The 7533-nt window shown below is 55.3% G+C and overlaps 1 long non-coding RNA gene across 1 annotated transcript; it reads left to right on the top strand.

The window, feature by feature from the left end:
• Positions 1 to 357: 357 nt before the first annotated feature.
• LOC142603302 (uncharacterized) lies at positions 358 to 2468 on the top strand. Its single transcript, XR_012837194.1, has 3 exons — positions 358 to 941; positions 1763 to 1888; positions 2375 to 2468. It is a non-coding gene; the product is annotated as an uncharacterized LOC142603302 (long non-coding RNA).
• Positions 2469 to 7533: the final 5065 nt, after the last annotated feature.

Raw genomic sequence — 7533 nt, 5'->3', positions numbered from 1 at the left:
TAGGTTTGCTCTGTGATTATTTTCCTTCACTAAAGCTCCGGGATGGATTTTCATTGCTCACCATCAGTTGTTGCTTTGCCAGCCTTGAGATGGGACCCGCAGGCGCTGTGCTGAAGGCGCTGTGTCGCCTTTAGTTCCTATCGCCCGCTATCAGAATGGACCCAGTGGGTTCAATTCCTGCAAGGAATTGCACTTTACTCCCCTTGCTGCTAGATGGCACGGGCAGAGCCGGGCAGAGCCGGGCAGCGGGGCGAGGGAGCAGCAAGGCACCAACACAGCCAAACCCACCTCGTGGGAGGGATGGGGATGATGCTCCTCGCTGCGAGCTGTATGCAAATGTGACGAGCGGAGGAGATGTGCAACATCGCACCCGGCTGCGGGCTCCTTCTGAAATGCAAATCCCAACAAGGGTCCCGTCAGCACTGACAGCAGCGTCGGCGTCTGCCGGTACAAGACAGCCGTTCTGTACACAAACCAGCACCGATTTGCTACCGGTTACGGCTGCAGGTGACACTTGTATCTTTGATCCGTGGAGGGAGAAGCAGGCAGGCAGCTCCTGAGCCCTGCAGGGGTGGCAGGGACGAGCAGGCAGAGACCACGAAGGGTTGGGGAGAACATGTCCGTGGAAATCGGTCACTCTTTGGGGCCCCACTGCAATGTAAAACTTGTGCTCGGAAGGAAACGGGGGATTGGTGCCCCATCCCCAGCCAGACCGATTAACCAAGTCTGTGTCTTGTGACCCTGTCAGGTTTTAGCTATGCTGTTTTGAGCGAAGTATTTGTACTCTAGCCTTTGCGATGTACCTCTCCTGGAACACTAGCTGGAGAGAGCAGCCTCGTCTGAAGGCAGTGACTTGGACACGTTTGTGCCAGGGGTGTTTGACCCTTCCCTGGGGGTGTCTCAAGGACCAGAGCGATGGAGGACTCCTCCCCACCTCTAAGGTGAGCAAAGGCATCTCCCCTCTTCACCTGGAGATGTGGAGGTCTGGAGGATGGGAGCAGCCCAGAGGTGCCCGGCGTGGCCCAGCCTGCTCCTGCCTGGGGTCGGGCAGGATCGACCTGGTGCCTGACTCTGGCTGGGGGTCCCGCGGGGTTTGCCTGTGAGCTGTCACTGGGAGGGGGCTGCACCCCCGTGAGCTGTCACTGGGAGGGGGCTGCACCCCCGTGAGCTGTCACTGGGAGGGGACTGCGGGTGGGAGATGCTACAGGTGGGGCTGGGCAGTGGAGAGGGGACAAAAGAAAACTCGTGGGAAGGTGGGGGACTGCGAAAGATGCCGTAAGTCAAATCACCTCTGGTGTTATCCACAGCTCAGATGGCATCAGAAACGATTACCGTGCCCATGAATGCCGCTTTGTTTTTCACTTTGAAAAGTAAAATTCCTGTCTCTAGAGCCAGAGATCCCAAAGATAGCAGGAGCGTTGACTTTTTTGCTCCCCATGGGAACAAGCTATTCTCCAAATAGCTTCAAAAGCAATGATGACGGACAATCTTGACCGTTCCCAGGAGGTTAGTGCGGGTTCTCACTTACCCTTACGCATCTGGTGGCAGCAGCAAATGTCTCGCAGGCAAAAAAGAGAAGGAGCATGGCTTCGCTGCCTGCCCTCCCTGTGGGGCTCTGGGGGGGCCGGGCAGGCTGCGGGGGGGGAAGCTGCAGCCCAGGCTCTCTGACGTGCTGGGGCAGAGGGACTGCAGCACCTGGAGCAGCCTGGGCCCGTCTCCAGCCTGGGCATAATGTCTGAAACCTCCCTGGCCTTCGCTGCAGATGCTCACTCGGGGCCCGCCCTGGATCAGTCTGCGGACGGTGCTGATTGCCTATTGCAATCTCTTTCATGAAGGGTAAATTCTCCCGGAACGGTCCTTTGCGTCACGGAGTTCTCAAGGTGAGATGGTCAGAGGGAAAGGTGCCCTTCCATGAAGTGGATCCCAGAGCAGGGCTTGCCTCAGCACCTATCGTATCATGCTTGATAGATAGATTTATTTATATTTTTTTTTTTAGAATACTTAGCTCAGTTGGAAATCAGGGCTGCAGCATTGGGAAGCCCAGGAGGGGAGTGGGGCTGAGCCTGACCCCCGTGGGTTGGCCTCTGCCGGGGCTGTCCAGCCCAGGGACTCGGCTGTGGTCCCTGCCCGTGGCACCGGGGATGCGGTCCCTGCCCGCGGGGGGATGCGGTCCCCTGCAGACTGCTGCTCTATAACAGCCCCTCTGTCCCGGCCGGTGCCTGGGGGTTGGTCAGTGCCAGGGATGGGGCAAAACTGATGGTGGTGGAAGGTTTGGACTTGGGGGATTTTCACTGACCTGTGACTGAAAAAAGAAAAAAAAAAAAAGTGTTTCAGGCTAAATGTTGTAGCCTGCACTTCTCTCCTGGCAGCCCAGCCCAGCTCAGGACCAGCCAGCAGACACCATGGTCACAGGACAAAGCATCTTCCCTAGGTCTCCCCAGCCAGGCTTGTCCATGGTGCTTTCAGAAAGCTGTTGTTGTGAATCCTACTGCGTGACAGGGGACAGAGAGGAGGTGAGCGGTGTGACTGCTGGGGCTGCGGTGGCAGAAGGCACCCGTCTGCAAAGCGGAGCAGAAGGAAGAAGCTGCTGCACAGCCTGAGCCTTCTGCTGCTTTAGGGGATGCTTCGGGCACCCGTGCTTTCCCGCTGCCTGAAACCTGTTTGTGTGTCAGCCGTTGTCCTTCCTCCCATGCCCGAGGAAGAGCAGGGCAGCGTTGCTGAGAGGAATAGAGGGGCGGGGGAATTACTGGGATTGTGCACAGCCTCCGAGCAGCTGAAGACTTTGTGCTTTGCTTTGCTTTACCCTGCAGGGTCTTGTTCCTCTCGTAAGTGCACGTACTTCTCGTAAGGTGCCTTGTGGCCTCAGGGCTTGGATGTTCTCACGTCTCCTGTTGCTGTGGTCTCCTCGAATGAGAGCAGTGAGGTTTGGGTTTGAGATACGCAGCAATGAGCGTCATCTCGTGCTCGCTGCTGCAAAGGAGTCTGTCCCAGGGGTTGCTGCAGAACCCCCAACCAGACCTCCCCCTCTTTGGTTCACGTGGCGTGCCAAATCCTCTTCTCCCCATGACGAGCGCTTGCAGACCTGCTCTGCAGAGCCCTGCGATCAGCGCCGGATGGCCCCAAATCACTCGCTCGTGCTCGCCGAGTGGTTTAATGGAAATCCAGCCAAGATCATTTTTCTGTAGCCACGGGGTACGCGGTACTACCTTAGATGGCACATCTAGTTTCTGCAGGATCCAGCGAAGCCAAGCAGCCCTCTGTCAGCTTTACGAATTTATGAGACCTTTTCGTGCCTTGGGGAGCCCAGGGCCAAGCTAACACAAGAGGAAGGGCCAGCGGATATAAATTACCATTAGCCCACACTGGCTCCATTTTACCAGCCGAGAAACCAGCCCCTGGGCTTTGTGCTCTTTGCACGGGCCACAGGTGAGCAGCGTGCGGGTCCCTGAGCGCCGGTTCCGCTTTGGGCACGTACCGGGCTAGAAGGAACGTCTGGGAAGTGTGTGTGGGAAATCTCTGCATGTGCTCTTCACGTGTCTGTGGACGTGTGCGTTTATAAAAGTGTTTAGCAGAAGCCAATACTTGATCCAGTGCAACCTTCAAGTGTTAATCATAATAAATGGGAAAAGGAAATAATTGCTGTTAATAAAGGGGGAGGTGTTGCTGCGCTGGTGGGGTGCGAGGTGCTGAGCCCCACGCGCGACCCCCTCCTCTCCCTCCCCAGCCCAAAGTCCTCCGGGGCTGCGCCCCTGCTGCTTTCGTGGCTCTTGGGGGTCAGCAGCCTCCGTTCGCCCCCCTGCCCCGGGGAGGGCTGGAGCCCCGGCGGTGGCTGCGTGGTGCCCGTCCCCGAGCAGGGACCTGTCGCTGCCCGCCGCTGCCAGCCTTCCTATCGACCCGGCGGCTCGGCAGCAAGGCCAAGCAGTGCCAGAGAGGGCTTAAACATCTTGGTAATTACACCAGCTCCCCGAAGACCGTGCTCTCTTGAACTATAGCCGTTACCCGATGATTCGTAAAGACTCTTTGGGGACTTGGAGAGGACCGTTCAGCCATAATTACCTTGGCTGCCTGCCACCGCCGGCCCGCCCTCGGGTGCCAGGGGACCGCGCGGCATCGCTCCAATTAAGCGACGGGAAAGCGCGCGGCGTTCGCTGCTCTCCCCGTGCCGAGGGGGGGAGCAAAACGCAGCCCCGGTGTGGTCGTGCCGTGGGGAGAGGGGGACCTGGAGGCTCGCTTTACCATACATGCCTATTCCCCGCTAACGAAACGCAAAGGGCGCCTTTCGCTTTTTCCCGTTTCGGGCCCATAAACCAGGCGCTGACAGAATTATTTGGCAGGGTGCGGGCGGCAGCCCGGGGCTGACTAGGTGGCCTTGCGATGCCGGGCTGTCCTGCCCCACGTCCCCCGCAGCTCCCCCGGTTACGGGAGTGAGGAGAGGGAAGGAAGGGTGCCTTGCTTTGCGACAGAGGGATATATAATTTTATCACACATTACAGCATTTTGCCCTGGCAGCTTGTCACCAGCCGGGCTGTTAAAATTCCCTTGAAAAATGAGGGATCCGTGGCAAATTACTGATTGTAGGATAGGAAAGGTAATCTGGCTACGTGTGATTGATCGCTTTGATACTGCAGCGTTCCCTGCTCTAGAAAACCCCGGCGAGAGATGCAGAGATAGCGCCGTGCCGTATTAACCGCACGAACGGCAGTCAGCAGCACGGGCACGCGGTGACGGGGGTGTTCGGAGACAGCAGCAAGACAGGCAGATGGAGCACGGTGCATCTGGGCCATGGCAGGCAGCTACGAGACCAGGGGACAGACGGGAGCTGATAGTTTTTAAGGGAGCTCCAGGAGTCGTCGGCACGTGTTGTTTGGAGCGTGAATCGCGCAGAAAGCTTGCCGGTTGCTGTGTCCCGCTGCCGAGCTGTGCTCAGGTTGTCCTCGGTCCTTCTGCTTGGGACAGGGAAGGGGATGGAGCCTTTGGCCGCTTCGCCGGTGCCCAAGTGCCGGGTGCCAGCAGGAGCCGTGCGTTGGTCCTACCCCTTCCCCAGTGCCGTGTTTTGGGGGGAGCGAGAACGGGGAATGGGGGGGGACAGGAGCTGCAGGGATTGCAATGCTTTTACCTGGGCCTTGCGTTACATCCCTCCCCACCGCGGGGAAGGGGCATCAGCAACAGAGCCAAATGAAACGGCATCAAAAGGAAGAGCAGACCTCTTGGAGATGTTGAAATAAGTCAGGAATAAAAGGCACTTGTGGAAATTCAGTGTGCTGTTTCATATATTTGACCACACCAATTCTTAATAAAAGAAAACCCGGGCTCATTACATAGAAACATCAAACCAGCCAAGATAATTATCTCTAATTAGTGCTAATTTAAAAGTGAGGTCTGTTCTATAGCTGAATTGTTGCATATTTCATTAGTTCATTAGATGCTGAGCAGACAACACAGATAAGAGAATCAGTTCATTGGGATGATACAAATTTCATCCTTCCTTCACCAGAAACAGCTTGGGGGTCCATCTTCACAGCACAAATTACATGCTGGGCCACATAGCCCAAACCAACCAACCCAGATGACTCAGTGGCTCATCCTCTGGGGAGAGTTCACGGAATAATGTCTTAACTTTGCAGAAACTGAAAAAAAAAAGAGGGAGAGAAACAAGCAATATGACAGTCAATGTTGTTATCTCGCTGTTTCTGCAAATATCCATCAATTCATTCCACGCCTCCTTCAGTGCCTGGATGGGGAAGAGAAATGTCGTGCACTTCAGATTCGTGCTCTGGCCTGGCCTCGCCATGGGAAGAAGACTTTGACCCACGTGGGTGACCCTCCAGGGTTGTGCACACCAAGGTCTGGATGAAACAGTGGGACAGGCATCCATCCTGTCTTGCCCCAGGCACTCCAAGTCTATCCGCTCTGGCCCTTTGGTTTTCATTCCCACGGCCGGTCTTCATCACCTTTTCCATCTCTTCTTCATCACCTTTTCCATCTCTTGCCAGCCCAGCTTGCACCAAAGGAGGTCCTTCCTCTGGCCACCACCGACCGCAGCCTTCAGCCATGCCTCGTGCCCTGGTGGGAAGCCCCCCAGTGCCAGGGAGGGTCTCTCCCACGGAGAGGGGATGGGCAGCCGTGAGCCCGGCTCCACGGGTTCATTTCTTCTCCGGTTCCCCTCCCCGGGGCAGGGCTTGGCAGCCACTTCTGTTACTGGGGAAACAAACAGCTGGGTTGGGAAACGTTGGATTTTCAAAGCTCTGCTCGGGCTTGCTGCGGAGCTGGATGCCGTGAGACTTGCAGTCATCCTGGAGGGATAACTCTGAGCGATACATGCAATGAGACCGAAAAAGGACCATGTAACAATGGAGGTTTCTAACTCAACGTAATAAACATTTTTTTGTTGTTTATGTAATAAACCTAAATGCCAACTCTTCCCTGAAGAGCATCTGGAGGAGACGGTGCCGTGATGCTGACGTGTTGCACATCTTCCCCTACCAGCTTCTGGTGCAGAAGCCCCCGGATTGACTCTCACGGTCTTGTACCATTTACCTCCTGCGCAATCCTGCCTGGCCCAGGGAAGCTGGGACTTATGAAGAGCAAAAATTGGCACTTAAGTGTTGGTGTGTGAGCAGGAATAAAGCATTTGACTTTCAGATCCACTTGAAGATTGCAGGAAAATAACCCTTTCCACTTGTAAACTACACAAGGGTGGGATCCTTGTGAGGCAATAAAATACCCCTTCTCATCAAACTGCAGGTTTCTAATCAGATTAACCTGACTTTATAAAGCTTTCAGCCGCAACTGCCGGTGGAGCGAGGGCCCCGCTCAATGCGAGATACTGTCCAGCAACAGGCAGGGGAGCTTTTAATCCTCGAGAAGTTGCTGAGCAGGAATACCATAACTGACGAAAGTTACTGCAGGTGTTTGAAGCTCTAATTAAAATTGAGAAAGAGAGGAAAGCTTCAAGTTCTTCGAAGGAGCAAACTTTGGAGCTTTACAGCATCTTAGAGGAGTAAGTTGAACGGGATGCAATATGCAAAGGAAGAAGCGCTGCCGTGAAGTGCAGTTGCAGGGGGTGGGTTTGGGAAATCCAGAGAGGAGACGGAGGGGAAACCCCTCCCGGCACCCTGGAGAGAAGGAACGCAGCAAACCAGCGCAGTGATGGGCAGGCGAGGTAACGACTCGATGCCGGGGGGAGGCTAATGGAATCATCCAAAAGTGCAATTTATCAGCGTGCTGCAGGACTCAGACCCAAATCCCAGCCTTGATTGTGAGGGTCCTGATACCGAAATGCTGTTTATGTTCAGAAGTGCTGCTGGAGAGTCTGGACGTGGCTCGATGGAAACAGGAGAGACCCAGGTACGGTACCCGGAAGAATCAATTAGTTAATGGCTGCCGTTACAGACAGACAAGAATTGTGGAGATTTAATGAACAGTAATTTAACTTACTGATTAATCGGAAAGGTTTCCACTCTCGCTAACACTTGCCTTGTTGAGCAGGCATCTCTTTCCTGCCCAGTCCCTGCTCTCCATCACTGCCGACTG

The sequence above is a fragment of the Balearica regulorum genome, chromosome 11 (assembly GCF_011004875.1).
Source record: "Balearica regulorum gibbericeps isolate bBalReg1 chromosome 11, bBalReg1.pri, whole genome shotgun sequence".
NCBI lineage: Eukaryota > Metazoa > Chordata > Aves > Gruiformes > Gruidae > Balearica > Balearica regulorum.
This window is presented reverse-complemented; position numbering and strand designations above follow the sequence as displayed.